The sequence below is a fragment of the Stegodyphus dumicola genome, chromosome 3 (genome assembly GCF_044657685.1).
Source record: "Stegodyphus dumicola isolate Sdum_Otavi_A_Nest chromosome 3, ASM4465768v1".
NCBI classification, from domain to species: Eukaryota; Metazoa; Arthropoda; class Arachnida; order Araneae; family Eresidae; genus Stegodyphus; species Stegodyphus dumicola.
In genome coordinates, this window is record NC_140770.1 from 249,845,679 (window position 1) to 249,866,892 (window position 21,214).

Genomic DNA, 21,214 nt, shown 5'->3' on the forward strand with positions numbered 1-21,214 from the left:
TTTGTATGCCAATTCCAGAATATTTAAATTGGTAGCGCGCGTGAAGGAATGTAAATTCTACCTTGTGGAGAAAGAGTTTAAATACCGAGTTTTAGAAGGAATTTAGAGAGAGTTAGGCTATTATGTCACTTCTGTAGCATAAGCTTCTAATTTCGCATTTATTGCTGGTTTACGTGGCATAACAGCATTTACTTTGCTGTCACTAAATTAGACCCGGGTTTAAGAAACAGGAATATCTAAGCCCTGTAACTTAATTTCTACTACTTGTGAATATCTTCGAATTTTTGTTTTAGTTCTTGTGATTTGAGTTACCTCCCAAGCGAGGCATAGTGTGTTAGCGTCGAGTCGACGCAGTGTGAATTTTTAAAAAGTTTAATTAAGGGTACTTTTAACCTTTCTCCTGTGTAGTTCCTACAAGAGCTTTCTACACGTACACTTGTCACTTAGGAGATAAGCAAGTGGTTCCTACCTAGTTTGATTTTCTGAGTACCGCACCATACTGTCATAAAGAAGTGTTCTGAGGGATCCGATGTATATTTTGTAATCCTGGAAACGTGCTCTCCAGATATTAATTTTTTGCTTCATGACGTCCACAAACAATGGTTTGCAAAAGAAACTGACGATTTTTAGCTAGTATTTTGAAAATGACTTGTGACATCAAATCACTCGAAAAATCTTATTTGAATCATCTTTTGAAAATTATATTGTAAACAGTGGGGGGGACTTAACTTCCAAAAGACAATATTTTTGTGAAGGATAATTACGTGCTAACAAACTATCCATGTAGTTAGATACATATTTATGTATGTCATATGAAATACAATAATTTCGTAAAATAAATTTCACATGAAATTTAAATATTGAATCACGGAAACTGAATAACTGAAATTTATAACTGAAAATAATAAAATGGAATTTAAGCGTAATGAAGCAAAATTTTTCTCATAATAAGATCAATCATTTATTTCAAATTTCTAAGATTAATAACTGAGCACTTAATACACCGTATATTTCTACAGTAAATACAATGAAATCTCTATGGAGATCGCTTTTAAAAGTGGGCAATATTTCTGAGAATATAAATAAGCATTGATATTGAACATCACCTATAATCACATTCTCCAAGGCGACCATTTCCACAGAAAAAAAAACATTTGAAAACGTGCATTTTGTTTGGGTGGTTTCTCTGTAACACGAGTAATTGAAAAAATATGTCTAAGATTGTTAATTATTTCAAATCAGTATTTTGTTTGTTTTTTGTGGGTTATATTATTCTCATTCTAGTAACAACGCACACTATGAGAAAAAATATACTGCTTTCTGAAGTATATTTAGTTATTTGTTGATTTTGATATTTATTATCATTCAAACCCATAAATAAACATACTCGATTTCAGTTTCTTAAATTCTTTATACTTTACGATGAAAATATAAGAGTAAAAAATTCTTACAATTCGTAAACTAAACAAGGTTTTTGTTGACTTCTTGTTTGTATATGAATCATATAATCAAGGTATAGTAGATGACTGTCTTCCATTCCATCCAGTCATATATGCACAGATCACAAATGGGGGGATGACATTTACAATTCAATCATCAATATCTGCGTTTGCATTTTTTTTTTTTTTTTTTTTTTGTTTTTGTTTATTGATGAAAGCGTATTTTTCTTCTAAATCTAACATATTTCCTGATGACTAAGTTCAGAGAATATTTGTTAACTACCATAACCATCTAGTTAGTCTAATTTGTTATAATCTTATGCTTATTAAGTGTTTATGGTATATTTTTAACGTTACTTTTAAGAATTTTTCACCTGTTGTTTTCTTTGTTTTAATGCTACAAATTCTCAAAATTTAATAGTATTCTGCAGTTTCTGGTGTGATTACAATTCAGCAATTCACCAAAATATTTACTGATTTTAGTATGAAAATTTATTCATGTCTCATGTTCCTATTTTAGTAATTTTAAGCAACTGATTTTATCATAATCACTATAAAAAACTCGTACTGCTCTCTGCGTTTCCTTTTTATTTAACGATATGCATATGAGAAACGCTTTTTATTGCAAGATTGTACGATTTCTATCAGTGAACAAAATCTTAAATCGCGTCAAACTGGAGAAGGGTTTCAGCCAAGGTGATTGATTTAACAGAAAAATATCAATGACGTAAATGCTCAAGAAACGTTTTCTAGGCATCGTAATCTTTGGCGCTATGGATCACATATTCAATTAAAACATTACAGTTGGTCAATAGTCATACTGTCATTTTTAGAATATTTTTGCGTGCTTCCAGGTTCATTAGATTGAATGCACACAAAACCGATGATAGCTTGATAAAATTCATTTTATCCAAAGAAATACTTCACAGGTCCGGAACTTTCCACAAAAATATTCATACAGTTCTTCATAGTATCGCACAGTATACTCAGTAGTTACACTTCAAACTTATAAGAAGCAAAACGAAGCTCACACGGAGATATCTCAATTCCATATTTACGCTGAACTAAACAACAAACAACTAAACACCAGATGTTCTCTTCGGTCTTATATAGTTTTCAACTGGCCACCGAAAAATGTCTAGTACTTCTCGAAATTACTGAAAGGCATATATATGAGAGACGGATACAGTTACAGTTGCATATGAAATCAGTTACAGTTATTCAATTACAATAACTATTCTGGTGATACAGGGACCGGATTTCCCAATGTTGCCAAATGGTCGCCAAGTTTAACGACTTTTAGCGATCTCTCGCTAAATTTGGCGAAAAAATCAGTTTAAAAAACTGTCGCCAACTTGGGGATATTTCGCCAGATTAGTGAGATAGCCATTTACTCAATGTTAAAAAGACTTGCCCCTGTATTCTTATTTTTCTAGCAGAGCAACGTCTCTTTAGATTTTCATGTTACATTATACAGAAAAAATACAACAATTTCATATATAATTTTAAATTACTTATACGTGGAAAGAATTCGTAACAATATTTGTTCCAGAAATAGCAGCAACGCATACCAAAATGTAAGAGAAAATATTCAAAATACAATTTCCATTTCTTACATTTAAATTTTATTCGTAAAAATTAACAGCAGTTTTAGAAACATTACCGAGACTTTCCAAAACATGCATGAAATCAAAATCAAAACAGATATAATGAAAAATTTCTGAGAAAGAAATTTCAAAAACCATCGATAACACATTTCGAAAAATATAACAAAATACACATTTCTCCTTAAAACAGAACTCATCTTTTTTCTCTCTTCGCTAGTTACAGTCACAGTTACCGCTCGAACAACTTGAAAAGGAATGAGGTGGAAAATTTAATAATCTGTTATAACGATTTTCTCCGAAGTTTGTTTTAATTAATAATCCTTTTTATGAAAGCATTTTATTTTCATTTGAAAAAAAAAATAAATAAAATCATGTTTATAAACAGTGATTTTAGAAAGTGAATCGCGATAATAATGCTTAATAGTTTAGACAGAAATATGATATTTTATTATTCTTTCACTGTGTCATAACTTATATTTTTTACTTATGTTTCGTAACTTATATATATTTTATTCTAAATTCATTTCTCTGAATATTTCCATGGAGTGAAGATGCGCAATTGATAAATTTTGGGCTTCTTTAATTTTTTTTATTCTTTATTCATATACAGTGATAATGCTAAAACTAATAGGAATTATATCCTATTTTAGAACTTCTAGAACGTATAAGAAATAATTTCTAGAACGTATTTAGAATTTAACTTTACCAGTGTTGTACATGACAGCTTTTACTTCCTTTTAATGAAACCGCACTTCTAGAGTGCTGTTAGCTATGCAATCCTTTGGCGTACAATCCATTTTGCTAAAATATGCTTGAGAATGTACTACAATTCTTCAATCGGATTTATGCCTGGTGGATTTACAGGCCAATCGAGCACAATAATTAATTTTTCAACGTGAACTCTCTGACAGATTTCGAATTGTGGCATGGAGTCAAGTCATGCTGAAACATTACTGCAAAGGTTTTCCAGAATGGCACAAAACTGTATTTTAAAATTTCTGAACACTTTCATGAAATCATTATTCCATCAATAGGAACTAGATTTGTGGAAAAAAAAAAAAAAAAAAAAAAAAACCTAAACACTTTTAGGATATTTTATGGTTTGCTTGATATGTTGCCACGCGCTTATTTTCAAATTTTATGGCTATGTTAAAAAGATTCTCCTGTTGTTGGCTTTCTTTGTTTCTTTGTTCTGCCACGTATTGATTTTAACTAAGAGCAAGAAAACAGAATGATGGTCGGCTGACATTGCGCTGGCAGGAGTGCGGTGTACTACGCGGAGGATGCACACACGAAGCTAGCCAATCTCAGCTTATCAGTCAGTACTGTAAATAATCTCAGCTTATCAGTCAGTGTGTATGTTGTACAGTGGAGTGGAGCAAAACACCATTTTCTGAAATTCATATTGCCTGAGTTATTATGTGGTTCCAAATGAGCTAGAACAAATTGTGTTCAAATTTCAACCCAAAATTGTGACACCTTAAGTTTCTATACATTAAGTGAATATCTGTACTGTGTTAACGGTTTTTGATTTTTAATGAATTGTTTTGTAAAAAACACCATTATTAATCCATGAAATTGCTTTCCACATCAAAATATCAAATTTAATGCCAACATACGCTACCAGATTGCAGAACGGGCTCTATTCCGACGATTGGATCTAGCTTGGGATAAAAAATCGCGTGGCTTCCTAATTTTCCAACGACTTTTTTTATTAATTAGTTGAATTAATTAGTCAACTAGAAATGCATCTTTTTGTAATGTTTTTGGAACTCCAGTACAACTTACGGAGACAGTGTTACTCACGTATGCTGATGTAATGATGCATTTCCTTCGTGTCAGAAATTAGTTATTGTGAATTGGGAACAAGAAAGACCCGTCAGTCATGGACATTACGAAAATTGTTTCTTGCGACGTTTCCAGAATATGGGAGGAAAGCTCCATGCCTCAGGAAAGTCAACAAAAAATTATTTGTCTTGTAAGAAATTACAATGGAAAGTACAAAAACGTAAAATGAATTCCAAATCTCGGAAAAGCGTCGATAAAATTAAGAAAAATTTCTTCGATCCTGCAAACAGTACTTTAATATGTCTGCATGCAAATGTTTGAATTACGAACAATGTAAATGCTCCGTGAAGATTCCAAGCATATAGCGAAATTTCTTAACAGATCAACGGTATGAAAGAAAGATGGCCATTCAGTCGATCGACTTTTCTAAAAGCCGAAAATTGCGACCTAAAAGAGAAAGGAAACAAAAAAAGGGAAAATCAGGGATCTAAAAAAGGCATGCAAAGAATAATGCATGTTTATCTATGAGGGTTAGAAACTTTGAAGCGAATGCCGTCTAAGTGCCTGATTCAGAAGACATCCCTGAAGATGATTACGACGATTACGTTAGTCAACAAGCAACACGTCTGAAAGCAACTGATTCTCGAGTTACCTCAACCTGCAAGACAGCCAAATGCGAAATTTAGCTGCTGCTTGTGACAGAACGGGAATATCGGGTAGGTAGCTGCTGCCATTGCATCCTTGCATCCTCTGTGCTTCAGGATTTGGGATGGTCTCTAAGCCAGCAAGCCCACTCAAGATGGCTCACTACAATCAACAGAATTCTTCGACTTTATATATCAACCGCTGACGACTTGACAGACGATTTGAAATTACTAGCAGAATATGTTATAAAAGTATATGTGCCATCCTGGTTTAAAGTAAAGAATATCCAAAAAGCAACAACACAGGGAGCATGTCATGTTCCCGGAATGATCATGAAAAGTTTGTTTTTGCCAGAAAATGTTGAGACCATCGTTCAGGAAGGTATTCAGACAAACTGTTATTTTGTTCGCTCTGAAAATATCCTGTTGACGATACTGGAAAATGAACTAGCACATATTCGTGAATTTGGCCTGAGAAGAATACTGAAAGCAAGAAAAACTGACTGGAAGGAGAAAATATGACAATGCTTGTTTTCGAAATTAAATTTTAAGGCCCAGGAGTATTTTGAGATGATTCGCTGAGACAATCTCTTGGAACCACCGGCTGACGTGAACCTTATCGAAGATATAAGATTGATTAACCCTCTGGCTGATCATCCCCAGGGCTAAAGAAAGAGAAGGGCTGGGTCATCCCTTTGAGAAGAACGATGCCGACACGAACCCCTCTTGGGGAGCATACCGGCTGTTATGTGACGTCACTGGGTTCGTCCCGTCGTCGACTGACCAGAGCATCAGTGCGAAAGATTGAATCTTTAGTTCTTGGATTCTCTTTCTTTAGCCCTGTTATTTTCAGAGAAAGAGTTTTTTTTTTTTTTTTTTTTTTTACTTGAAAGTTATAACTGATGATACTTTTAAAGGGATTTTGTATTTCGAAAGTTCTTGTAATGAGAAATCATTGAAAAAACGGTATCGTGTGCCGTTGCTACCTGTAGCAATACGTAGCGAAGAAAACGAAGAAACTAGCGCGGTATTTCATAGATTTCCGTACAAAAATATTCAGTTAACGAAAGAATGGTTGCATAGGTGTCGAAGAGCGGATATTGTTAACACAAAGAGCGCTCGAATATGCAGCATTCACTTCACTGAATCTGATTATGAGGATGATATGAAAAATAGGTTGCTAGGATTACCGACAAAAAAGATACTGAAGTCAACTGCTATTCCAACTGCTTGTATTCCTGACTTAGTTATTTATCAGAATACACCAAGGCAGCAAAGGCAACAAAAAAGAAAAAATTTACAAAGTGCATTTGAAAGAATTCAGAATTTAAATCCTAAAATGGCATATCTGGAACTTCAAAACGATAACAGTAATAGCTATGAGGAGCTCACTGAAAATAATATTACTCAGCAATGTTGTAACTGTTCCAACCTCCAGAAAAATGTGAATGATTTAATCACAAAATTATCAGCTCTTGAGAATAAGGTTTCTGTTTTACAAACTGAGAGAAAGCAGCATTTAAAAACTATCTCCAAGCAAAGAAAAAGATTTAAAAGGAATAGAAAACTAATATTAGAAGAAGTTCAGAAACTGAGGAAAGACATTGAAAAAGTGAATCAAGAAAATGAAAAACTAAGAAAAATTAAAATGTATATTCAAAACATATTTACCGAAACTCAAATAAATGCATTAATGAAAAAAAAGCGAATTAAATGGTCTCCAGACGACATTTCAAAAAGCATAGTAATCAGATCGTTATCCGTAAAGTCATATGACTTCTGTTTAATTTCTAATCTGTGTAATCTGTAACACGTTTTAATGTGTTATAAAATCTATTATTAGCATTAACTAATTTTTAATTAGATAGATGTGTAATGTCTTTAGCATGTATTCTCAAAATGTATTTGCATATTTTTATTTAATATTTCTATAATGCAAATTACTTTGCGACTAACTTATCTTTTAACGAAAAAAGAATTCTTCGTAAATGTAGAAATTTACGTATGTTATCGGTGGGTTATTATTTACATATATTTAAAAAGATGATTGTGAAAAAGAATTACTACATTTAGGATACACTCGACCTAAAAAATTAGTTATGTTTACGCATATGTGTTAATTAAAAAATAGTTATGTTTATGCATGTTTTACTTACGTTTTACGCATATTAGAGTTTAACATAAATACATTTCTAGTTCATATATAAATGTATGTATATTGCAATTTTCATGAGCTAAAATCTCGGCTCATATTGGTTATTAAATTATTTTTCAAAGCGTTTTGATTCTGAAGCAAATGCTTAAGAAACTGAATAGCAGAACTGAACAAGCGAACCCAACTACGTCATCAGTCTCTTCTTTCGGTTTCAGCCGCGAGAAGCTGATGAACTAGCCCTTTAGCCCTGGATCATCCCGCGATTTCCACGGGCAACTCAAATGTAGCAAAGTTTGCTTATTCCGCGATTTCCGCGAGCATATGTTTTTCTTCCTTTACTGAGAAGCGCGTCCCGTTTTCTCCCCGTTTAGCAATTGAAATAAATTATATACAGTATTAGGCGTTTAGTTTACGTTTTGGCCAACAGATATCGTTAGTTGTCCACTAAATTGCGGCATTTCAAGGCACGTGATATTAGCGCTCAAACTTCACTTTTTGCCGCTTTTTTCTTACAGAAATGGCTGCTAGAAAACGTTCAGCTATTATCTTGATTATTTAATTAAATTATTGAATTATTAATTAGATTTATTGAATCTGGTGCAAAAACTGTGTTGGACTTTGCCTTGAACCCTGTTTTGAACTCTATCATACTAAACTGCATTTCTAAGTATTTTTCTCTCAGAGCTTTATATTTTCTTAAATGTTATACATTTTACTTTTTTATATTATGCAATAAATAGAAATTAACTGTAATTCGACAGAAATTTATTTTAAAAAATATTTTTTTGGTTATAACATCTGAAATTTGTTTTTCTGGCAACTTAGTTTCTCATGATAAAAACCTATATAACAAATATTTTCTAGAAAGAAAAAGTGCATTTTTTAATTCTCCAATATAGTATATAGATTTAATATATGCAAAAATAATAATAAAGTAATAATAATAAAAAAAAAAACAATTTTGGAAGTGAATTTTGGAAGTCCACAAATTGAGCAGTCAGATGGTTAAAGGCGGTTAGTTCTCAATTTGAAATAGGAAATCTCCCTTGCTATTCTTATGTAGTAGAGAAGCATGTCAGACTGGTGACAGAAGCATCATTGGCAACAGTTAGTGCGGAAGCCAGGGATGGTTTCATACGCAGTCGAATTAAGTCCCGGAACGAACTTAACGAAGGTAGACAACAAGATGATTTTTTTCGATTCTCTTGTGGAACCTGAAGATGATTCAGCTGCATTTTTTTACTGTGCTTTTTTCATCGAACAGAATCATTTGTTGGTAAAAAAATTGAAGATATTTTTTTTTCCTTTTTCAGTCCATTCTACTGTACAGTGGCCAGTGCCTGGTGCGCCGAAAAGTCTCACGTGAGCTACGAGAGTACTTACTTTACGCCTTAAGCAGAGCCAGATTTAGAACTGATAAGGCCCTAAGCTATTTGAGGTATGGAGTCCTTTATAAATCTGTTATAATATATTTTAATACTATTTATATTATATTTAAACTTTTTTGGGGGCCCCCAAAGAAAGAGGAGGCCAAGAAAGAGGAGGTATAACTTTGTATAATTGCTTTTATTGTGATAAAACGAAACATGATTTTAGGTGCCACTTATTCGAAATGGCTGCGAAAAAAAGGTACAGAGAAACGGGAGACGAATATGCAAGATCACTATTCACGTTAAATGTGTTACCATAACGAGTATTTTTTTTCAATCAAATTATTATTAATATGCTATCTGGTTTTATTAATATTAGAAGCTAGTTTAAATCGACTCCTAGAAACAGGATGCTTGGGTTCTCAAAGGAAATATTAATCGTTGCTCTGCTGATCTTGGCTCTTTAGACTAATGAGTTTGCCGAACATAAAATTTAATAAGCACAGTTTAAAAATGGAAAGAAATGCCCCAAAATGTATTCAAATTATTCTGAAATACATCACATCTTTAGTGTAATTATATCATAACATATTTTCTCCCTACATTGCGCATGCCTCTGTGGTGCAACTGGAAGCACGGCGGAGTTCGACTCACTGCGAAGGCACTGCACATTCCTCCTTCGATATAATCTGAAATATCCCAACGAATCTACAGTATATTATACTGATTACAGTAAAATGCAGTACTTTTTTGGATTACAGTAAAATACTTTTCTGAATCCCTTATAAGTCTAATTGAACGACGAATTGATTTAAAAATTAACATTAACTTTTTTCAGTCGAATATCGTGATTATATAAAATATTTGTTGCTGGTCTAAACAAACGTTCGATTTCTAATTATGCAAACTTAGTTGTAAAATTAGTATGAAAATAATAGTAATACGTGAACCGAAAAATAATGACACTGGAAGGAAGAGTGAAGAAACTTCAGTATGTGATGAATTGCAGATAAATATGACACCAAGAGCTGACATAAATTTACCATGTCAACATTTATTATGCTAATTTGAAAAAAGAATGTTGAAAATATTTATGTTTTTAAAAATTTGTTCAGACAAGTTTTAAGCTATTGTATTAATACCAGAGATTATTTAAAATGCCACTTAAAATTGACGATATTGATTTAATGTTAATATTGCAGTTAACATTGTAATATATTGTTAATAATATAATTATATATAATTGTTAATAATATAATATTATAAAAAATTATATAATATTAAAGCAGTGCGCTTTAATATTATATAATTTTTTTAAGTTTTCAATTTTGTACTGAAAATTAATACATCAGCAGATGAAAATTAATACGTAACTAGTTGTTCCGGAAATTTCATCTCAATAGCGGCACTCTAAAATTTGATAAAATTTTCACACACCTATAGAACACCATTTAACTATTACTGTAATTACCTATATTTGTTTTAATCTATTGTTTCGTTATTGTGACTGTTTATTACGTTCTTATAAATAGCACATAATGAATCTCTATATTTTGTTTAAGCTTCTTTATATTGTTTATTTATAGCTTAGAAAATGGATTTCGTTTTAATTGAATGTGTTAAAGTACTGGAAGGTTATCTGCCTACAAGAAGGCATGCATTTGTGGAGTTTGTTCTAAGAAAACGAACTACGAACTACGAACTTTCAGTCATCTTATCCACACAGCTGTTTTAATTTATTTATTATTTGTGTATTTCAATTTAACTTATTACGGTAAAGACTGGAAGGTACCTGAGTATGGGATGCATTTTTTTTAAGGAAACACTTCATATTCATGTTGCACAAGGGAAAAAAATAATGCAAGCAACCCGATAATCCCTGATTTAAAACAGTGTCAAACTAGCAACTTTCAGTGATCTTATCCACACATCTGTTGATGGACATATGGAGAAAATAATTACATATGTAAATAACACACACATTTAATCAATACGTGTATTTTCCAGCATCTTCTTATAATGAATGTTTTACATCCTCACCGCGTGCCTTCGCAGTGTCATTTGAAGCACTTCCGGCTAGCAGTCGGAAGGTCCGAAATTCGAATTCTGGCGAGGGCCACGTTGACTTTCATGTTTCTGATCTAATAAGTCTCTAATCGCTTTGCAAGTGGTACCCGAAATAAAATGGAGTGCATGATGATACGTCACAGCCTGGATTTGGCTATTGGCTCTCTTTTCTCTTCAGTTACCTTTCAAGTGAGGAAAATATAAGTATGAATTTTTGTCTCCTGCGTGCCAGCATGGTGTAATTGAAAGCACGATTAATGCCGGATTGCTGACATTAATTAATTACATTAATTTATGTCAGGAATCAGATGATCTGGAATTAAATATTGGCAAGGGGAACGCTGATTTTATATGTTTTCTGAATCGGAAAATCTAATAATTTTTGCTTCATTAATTTGATTCTGTTTCTCGAAGCTCCATAAAAAATGGCAAGCGGTTTTTTTTTTTTTTTGATGTTATGAGTTAATAAAAAATCCATGATAAAATTCCATCAAATTGAAATCAATGCCCTTCTTTACCTTTTTATTTAAAACTATTTTTGTGACAATAATAGGAAAGATTGATTTATAAAATGACTAACATTTAGCCCTCTCTGTTATTTTGGTTTTAATGTTTTGTATTGTAAATTTGTGTTTTCGGTTAACCAGGTTTAGTTCCGAGCAGCACCACACTTTTGTTTTCTCTCTCCTTAAATGAGAGTTCGATTTCAGATGCACGGAAATTTATGTAGTTAAAAGAAGAAGTCACTGCACGCTGTTTCACTAGCATAGGTGATGGCTGACTGATTGCTCTATTTCTCCTTTTTGGGCTAGTGCCTCTAGCACGTTGCCAGAAGAGCTGCGGGAAATGGCTCTATTCCGAGATCAAATCAGAAACGCTTTCCTGTTGTACTGCATTAGTTCTTATTTACGACTCATTGCTCCCTAGTCCATGAATAAGATCAGAAACACTTGCTCATTTGTTGAATAAAATCAGAAATGGATAAAGAATTAAAAATGATCTCCGATGATTGAACGAAACTCAGAGAGAAATGGGCTCGGAAGAATTGACTCAATCGAACCGTTAATTCTCTGGAATGATTTATTTCTATTGTAAATTTGAGATTTCCTAAAACCTCTTTTCTACATAGAATTAACAATGAACTTCTGGAATAAAACTACTAGAAAATTTAGGAAATGATAAAAATTAAATACACTTTTAACTTCTAACATTATTTTCTCTTATGAAATGAGAATTGAACTTCCCTGGCACATTTCCAAAAAGAGCTCTCAACGGGTGAACTCTAAAAGAGCTGCAGTGGAACGCTTGAGCAAATCGGTTAGGACGTTTGTTTGTGTTAAATAGGTTTTCATTTAATCTGTTAGAAGATATTGTATAGTACATATTTAATTAATTAATTTATTTTTGCAAGCTAAGAGACTTGTATTTTGTGTTAGATAAAGATTTACTATTTCATTACTTGCAAGTAAATTAGTTCACGATTATTAATTGAATTCGGTGTCGATGATAATTCTCTAAAAGTAGCTATAACTCTTATAAGGTATTTCTCTCGCTTTCTTAGCGAGCCTTCGTAGTGTAGTGGTCCGCGGTTCGATTCCCGGCGAAGGCGTTGCTAATTTTTCATCTTGCCTGCTTCCAAAAATACCTAATGTCTCTACAGTGGCGCCCGAACTAAAAGGGTGTTGGATGACGATTCTCCTCGCCCAGGATTTGGCGATTGGGTCCCCTAAAAAACTCCAGTCGCCCTTTAAAAGGGGGAGTATATAAGGTATTTCTTCCACCTTCGAGGTGTAGTGGCCTGCACGCTCAGAGCGTAATTGGGAGGTCCGCGGTTCGATTCCCGGCGAAGACGTTGCTAATTTTTCATCTTCCATGATTCCAAAAATACCTAATGTGTCTACACTTTTAAAGTAGTAAAATAAAGTATTCTAAATTACATTGTCTTTGCAAATAAGATTGTTAACAGGCAACATAAACACATCATATTTTCTGACAAATACATGCTAAAACGGAAATTTATTTGCAATATTAATTTGCGATTGTGTCATGATTTCTTCCTCCAGTCAAGATCAAGAAGTTGAATAAAACTAAAAATACAATTCGGCGAAATAGACTTTTGTTAAACAAATAAAACAAAAGGAAAAATAACTGCAAAAAATTAGTCTTGTTTTTAAAGTAAAGCGTGCATGATCCATGAAAATATAAAAGAATTCAGAACATTTTGAAGTTTATTAAATTCATCAGTTTGAAAGAGTGGAAACTGAAAATTAAACAGACTCAGAAGAAAGCATATCAAAAAAATTTTTTTTTTTTTTTTTTTTTTTTTTTTTTTTTTTTTTTTTGGTATCCTGTTATGCCTGAAACTTAAGATGTTTAAATTAAATATTTGCAGGAAAAGAGATTTCAAAAACTTTAAAGTCGAAAGAAGTAATATTTTCTCTTAGGCAAATGATCTTGAATTTGTCTGCTAAACAAACAGTGAAATGAGAAGAACGTTTAAAATTAGCATTCTGTTGTGATTGAATGACAGAGAAAAACGAAATAATGAAAAGAATTTCTAGTTATTCTGACAAGAAAACTCACTTTATCACTTTAAATATGTGTCATTTATACAAATAGCATAGTTCTCTTTGCATGAATAATTAAGGGCCCTATTTCTAGCTTTTAAACCCATGAAGAAATCCTGAAAGTGTGTTTAAAATAGTAATTACATAAAGAAAAAAGTTTAACTGGACTTAAGCAAATTAAATAATGTCTTTGATGTATTCGTTTTCTAACGTAAGATCAATGATTGAATGAAACGGAAACTTTTGATGCCTGTTTTTAAAAATACACTATCATGGATACAGAAACTCCCTATTTTGACATTCTTAATATTTCAAAATCAATGGCTGGCATATTCGCTTAGAATTGCGAATAGGCTAAACTCACAGCCCAGCGATGACTTACATAGTAAATTTGAAGATTTCAGATTGTCTGTTGTACTATAAGGTATTTCTCCCTCCTTCTTAGCATGCCTTCGTGGTGTAGTGGTCAGCACGCTCAACACGTATTTGAGAGATCCGTCATTCGCGTTCCGGAAAGGGCATTGCTCATTTTCCATGACACCTGCTTCCAAAAATACCTAATGTCTCTACAGTGGCGCCCGAACTGAAAATGGTGGCGAATGAAGACCAAGACCAGGATTTGGCGATTGGGTCCCATAATTTCCAGTCGCCCTTTAAAAGGAAGGAGTATATAAGGTTTTTCTCCCGCCTTCTTAGCATGCCTTCGTGGTGTAGTGGTCAGCACGTTCGACGCGTATTCTAGAGTTCCATGTTTCGAGTTTCGGCGAGAACATTGCTCATTTTCCATCTCTCCTGCTTAAAAAAATACGCAATGTCTTCTGCAGTATATACAGCAGACAGAAAATGAAAAGTAGCTTAGATTAGGGAAGCCTTCTCTGAATAGCCTGGCTCATATTTATGTTGTACGCTGAAAACCTATAAGGAAACCTGGCTGATATCTACATTAAACATCTCCTGGTCTTTCTGGGGAAACTTGACTCGTTTTTATGTTGCGCATTAGAAAACCACAAAAACCAACCAGTTTGATCGCCTGCGTCCGGGTCAGTATTCATCGATTTTACCTATGCTGCAAACTGGTTGTCTGGACGTAAAAGTGGTTAGTGACTCTGACTGACGTATCGAAGAGCCCGGGTTCGAATTCCGGAAAAGGCTTGGATGTAAAATTGCCTGTCCTTTCATAGCAGGTAACGGTGGTCGCCTATTAGGTGCCTCCATATTAAAACGTCCGCTGTTTCTGGCCTTAGCATTGGTCAAAGTCTAAAATAGCCAGTGACTGCCGTTAAAAAAATATGCGGTCACTGGTTAGGTGAAAATGATAGTTATAGGATAGTTATTAGTTTACTAGAAGTAATAGGATATAAGTATTGAATATATCAGGGTTTAAAAGAAGATACGTTTTTGATGCTAATCTGGTTGGTGTAGCTATTACAGTAAGTCTTCTTCTTATTATTATTTGTACTATATATCGAGAACATAATATCCACGATCATGTTTGCACACCTAGAAAAACAAACAGCATCTTTTAATAGAAATAACACCGAAAGTAAGATGAAGTTATTTTCAAAGCATGTTATATTATTACAAGCTTTCCCTGATACTACTAACTTCTAAGAAACTAAAGTATATAAATAATTAAATTTATAAAAAGCGGAAAAAATACAACAGGACTAAATAATATCTTGAACTCACACAGTTTTACAAGAACTACTTGTCAGAAGTTTTGCCGGTTTCAGTACTCACAGAGACAACAATAGTAATAATCGATGACAGTGTTAAACGCTGGTTTACCTATAAGGTATTTCCTCCCACCTTTCCGCATGCGTTCGGGGTGTAATTGGAAGAATATTCGATGCGTTTTCGAGAGGTCCAGGATTCGAATTCCGGCTAAGGCACTGCATAATTTTCAGTTCTGCTTCAAAAATACCATATGACTCTACATACTGCTGCCAAGAGTGCATAATTTTGGCAGCACACAATACAAAATGTGTATTGTTCCCTCAAGTGTCCATCCTTCTAGCCTTTCCCACTGCTTGGAGTCTCTGAATATGAAAAGGCCTTAGCAAATGATCCAGATTGTCCCAAGTAAAGAATTTAGCATGAAAATACATGGTTGACGATTTGGGTTACGTATCTTGAAACACTGAGGGAATACTGATTACAGTCAATGATTATCGATATATTCTAAGGGACTAAGAATACTCAGTTGTATCCCGAAGGAGATGAGTGCATGAGATAGACGATGCGTTAACTAGTGTGGTAACTTGAGTGGTGTGAAGTTATCTGTAGAGTGAAACCATTTCACATCTGCCAGAGCCTGCTAGATCACCCGACCGGAATTCCGCACATCATGGGTGAAACATGTCGGGAAGACGGATAGCAGGTTGCTGTTTGGCACTAGGCACTCCCCATGAGCTCCGACAAAAATTACTACAAAAATGGGCGGTACTGTCTCAACAAGCAATAAATGACACTATTTGCCAGCTTTCCTCGAAGCTGCCAAGGATGCATTCAGCTAGAATTTACCATAACCGTTATTAGTATAACAGTTATTAGTTATTACCATAACCGTTATTAGCGTGATGTGTCCACTGCATATTCTTCCGACCCCACTTGGGGTTTCACGATGTGATGGTCGTAATATATGTGTTTTTGCATGTCTGCTTCATTGTTTGCCATGGGGTCTAATGATGCCTCACCAACCTCTAGGATCAACTTCACCACGCATCCATTAAACAGTTTTTGTTTTACTCAGTGTTTCGCCTTTTTTTGCTTATTTTTTGAGCAGGAGTGTAATATATCATACTGCTTTTGAATGCAATGAGATGTTGAAATTTTATATAGTTCTATTTTATTACCACAAACTGAGCACAATAATGCCCTTGCCTAATAAAAATGATAAATACTAAGATACATATTATGAATCATAAATGACATGTTTACTCCTCCGGGCAAGAAAGTGGTTTGCTAATTTCTAAAAGCTTTACATACAGTATACTATAGAAATCTTTATTTCGAAACTTCATACAATTTCTTGTTTAGGTTCGCATTCACAAGCACAAGTTATATCTTCATCCGATTAACAAGTTAAACAAGGGTTTCATAACTGTAATTAATAAATTATTACTTCCAATTTAAGATATTATGAAACGCCTCGAAACAAAACAGTATCTATAGTGGAGAACATGGTAATATAATGTTTAAACTGAATTATAAAATTTGTAATTATACTATTTTTTTATTTTTTATTGTTTGATTCTCTCGGTATATATAGGTAACGTTGACAGCAACTTTAATACTAAACTAAATAATTAATGTACTAATAATTAAATATATATATGTCTGTGTACTAATTTAAATATAATTAAAACACCATACTGTAGTACAGCAACATGAAACCAGATTCATATATTTTTTGTGAAAATCGCGACAGATAGTTAAAAACAAGGAATCGCAGTTTTTTATTCCAATCTACTCCCAATTGGTATCCAATTAATTCATGTAAACACGATTACGTCCTCTCTCAGCACATGACAATAGCACCTACTCCATAATTAAACAGTTCTGTTTACAGAATTAAGATATTTAAGACATTGACGGGATACCTTCCTACATAATTTGAATTCGTCGCCTTAATTCTGTCACTAGTGTTAAATATAAAACAGCTTTCAGGCCCATTCCCGTGATAAGATCAGACTAGAGTCTTGTACTCTCGTTCTAAGTGCTTTACATAAAATCATTTTAATTTTACTTTCGAAATTTGATTCGCTTTTTACAAATATATCGAAAGGTTTGTAATAGAGAAATACGGATACGAAACATTTCATTCTTGGTCAAAATAAAGATAAAATTTAGGCGGGTAAACTTCGATCACCATCCTTAAATTAAATAACCCAAATCTATGCATTCTGACTTTATTTAAATGCATTCTGTCTTTATTTAGATTTATTAGATGATTCTATCTTAATTTTTTAATAAGATTCAATACGTTTAAGGAAATCTGTAATGAGATGCATAGTAGGCCACGAATTATGTCTTGTGACTTTTTACTTTGTTTGATTAAATAATTAGTTTATTCTGATTGATACACCTGTACATGATTCTAATGATTTAATAAGAATGAAAAACTTTAATTTGTAACTTCCTTATTTTTATTGATTCTGTTTCATCCTTATATTCTTTTACAATTATTTTCTCCTGTAATAAAGTAAATGCCGTTTCTCATACAATTCTTAAAAATCTTAATAATAAAGGCGTTGATGTCATCTTCTTTCATGTATGTTGTCGCACTGGCAGTATAGGTTGTAAGGTTTATCCTAAATTTTTAACAAGCTATTTTTAGTTAAAGCTACTTTCCTGTCCGTCCTAAATTCAGCTTACAATTTCCTACCAGAATGTGGTTTTAGAATCGCATTTAATGCAAATGAGTGAGAGTGGTATTTAAGACGATATTCCAGTGACTTCGAAAAAATGTCTCAGAGTTTCTGACTAGCGCGCGTTTGCCTTTTGGCTACGTCTCTCCAAGCTGTTACTACGCTAGGCCAAATTACAGGTCCTTCATAGTTTCGCCAGCTTATTCGATATTTAGGGACCAACTACTAAGAATTTTGATAGCTTCGGCTATATCTCTTTAGTTAAGCATTAGTTAAGTCTTATTTTTTATTATTTTGAGTTCATGCTCAAGTGGAGGCTTTGCTGTACGCTCTGAGAAAGGAGTCATCTGTTAGCTCTTATTTTTGAGCAATAAAGGGTAATTAACCCTTCTCGAGTTTACGTTTCTGTTACTGAACTAAAGCCATTATTCGCTTAGCTGTTCACTAGGTTTCACCACATTTAGTTGTTAGATAAAAGGGTGGAACTCCACAAGGTAATGAAAGGACTGATTGCTTGGATAGCAAACTACAAATCTTCAGGTTAACACCATGTTTACGCTGCCTAAGACATTCTTCAAGAAATAAACTTAGAGTAGTTACTGTTGTCTTCGACACAGGTAAATCTTATGAAAGGAGATGAAGATACGGCATGCGCGGTAGCTTGCCAGTATTCAAAGAAAATATTTTGAGGGCGAGGAACTGTCAAATAAGAATTAGCTCTGTGGTATCGCATGTTTGTTTTGTCAAGAAGAAGGTCTGCAGTCTTTGTGTAGCTATGTAATGTGCCTTACTCCGGGGTGCTTTCCTCAAAAATTGGGGTGGAACTGAAGTCATACTGTCACCTGTATGGTGTCCAAAGCTCTTGCCAACGAAAGGCGCAATCTTGACCTCTTGCCACTATTTCGTGGGCTTACTCTGATTTCAGAGACCTGATCTGATGTTACTGTCGATCGGGTAGGATAAACCACGAACAAACACGTAATGCACCTTTTTTCATATTTACCACTTCTGAAATAATCACTTTCACATGAGGAGCACAGCATTTAGATATCGAGCACCAGACTATAGAGTGTCCTCCTAATGAATGGTTATGTAATCTTTACTATAAATCATTTCAATGTACAACATGTTTCAAATCCAAAGACAAACGTGTAAGGAGTTTAGGCATTCCTCCCATTATCATCTGGATTATAACGGTCAACATTTCTAGCTGGTAATTTCAAGGTCTCGTTTTCGACACCAGATAAGGTCTTGAGAACATTTCCAAGGTTTTCCGTTCCTAAACAACTTCCCATTTTGCATTTGAAATAAGATAATGGATGAGTATTCAGCAAATTGGATTCGCCTACTTAGAGATTTCTGTCTTTATTTAGTCACCATTAGATTCGGAAAGACTGTAATGAATTTAATGCTTTCTCTTATGTGCCATTGTATTTCCAGCTGTTCAGATTCTTCGCTTTCAAATTCTTCTTCTCTCACACCTGACGATTAAACTAAAATATTAAATGATAATTCAACATGAACACGATTACGTCAATTGAGGATTATCTCACCTTCCCAGATCTGATTTAAATGGAGAAGAGAAGAAAGAACTGACCTTCATGACGACAGTCCCTAACTCTGCTAACATTTTGATAACACGTGAAAGAAAGAACTCTGTTTGCACAATTTTGTTTATTTGCAAATAAAATAAAATAAAAAACAAACAAACAAATAATAACCGGAAAGCTTTCAGATTTTGTGTTACCCCCAAAGGGGTGGTTTTTTTTTTATTTACATACACATACACGTTTCGAGAGCATTTGGACTAACGTTCCTTCGGGCTAAAAATATGCAGCTTATCTTTGGAATTTCCGATAGACAGTCTCGCGCGTTGGAGATAAAAATGGCTTTTTTCCCCGTACAGTGTTACGATTTCAAGCGAGGAATCGTTAGTTTATTAATCAGAATTTCGTTTAAAGTTTTACAGAGTTTGAAATACACAACAAAATATTGAAAAAAAGCATATCTTTAGATTTTCCAAAATACAGTCTCCCGCGCTGGAGATAAAATGCGAAACCGTTGAGTTTTTTAATCAAAAATTCCATTTACAAAAATTTTACAAAATATGAAATACTCAATAAAACAAATTCAAAAGTCAAAATTCGGGCTTCCAGGTATCCATATTCGGGTGGTGGAACATGTTATTGAAAATCTGATGGCTCTAGAGCTAATTGTTGTTTTCACAATGCGAAAAACATGCATGCATTCATTCAAATTCTTCATTATTTAATTTTTTAAATATAATACAGGGCGATAATTTTTGCTGGAAACAATTTAAAAAGCGATTCAGATTTTTATAGTGATAGAACGCAAAATTGCTCTAAGACCGAGCATTGCTAGATGGCTAAAGTCTTATCAAGAATTCAGTCTATCTAACGTATTCCTCTTTATGGTCTGTATTTTTTATTTTTCGTAATGGGTAATTTCTGCGTTAAGACCTGTAAAATCTAATACTCAAATGAGAATGCTCTCGCAAGACGAAAACGAGAGTTTGTTTGCTTCACCTGTTAATTATTGTATACGATTTCTAACATTTATTTTCCCCCAAAATTAAAATTTTATTGATTTCCATTTTCTGTTGTATTAATGTAAGTTTCTAAAGCGAAAGTTAAAAAAAAATTGGTTCGAACTGACACTCAGAAAACTGGATGTATGCACAGTGCAAATTTCTATTATGAAATATAGCAGAATAGTTTCTAGCTTAATTTGCTGATATATTAAAATCACTGCAAATAAAATGTAATAAGAAACTAACGAGAAAATGTATTGTAGTTTTCAGCAGGCTTTCATTGAATCCATCGAAAGTTAAGTGGCTAAAATGGAATTAATTAACCTAACTAACATCGGTAACCCGCAGCAGATTATAAATTCCGTTTTTACAAGCTCAAATTTAACACAATTTCACAGCACTGCTCATCGATTTCTAAAAACATATTTTAAAACTTCAGAGCACTTTTATTCAACTTAGCTTGTTCCTTAACGCACGCCAAATAAATATAACCAACCGCTTAAGTTGCTGATAATCAAAATGATGACGACCATGAATTTAATTTAAGTTTTTTAACAATGATAATCTGTAATATTGTGTAAAGATAATCTGTAACTTTGCAAAACCAAAAAAAGTACACTTTTATATATTTACTTATAATAATAATAAACAGAAAA

The 21,214-nt window shown here is 33.4% G+C and overlaps 1 protein-coding gene across 1 annotated transcript in view; it reads right to left on the bottom strand.

Moving 5' to 3' along the window:
- LOC118205343 (tyrosine-protein kinase transmembrane receptor Ror-like) overlaps window positions 1–21,214 on the bottom strand; it is a 214,354-nt gene that overhangs the window by 134,271 nt on the left and 58,869 nt on the right. The window lies entirely within an intron of this gene.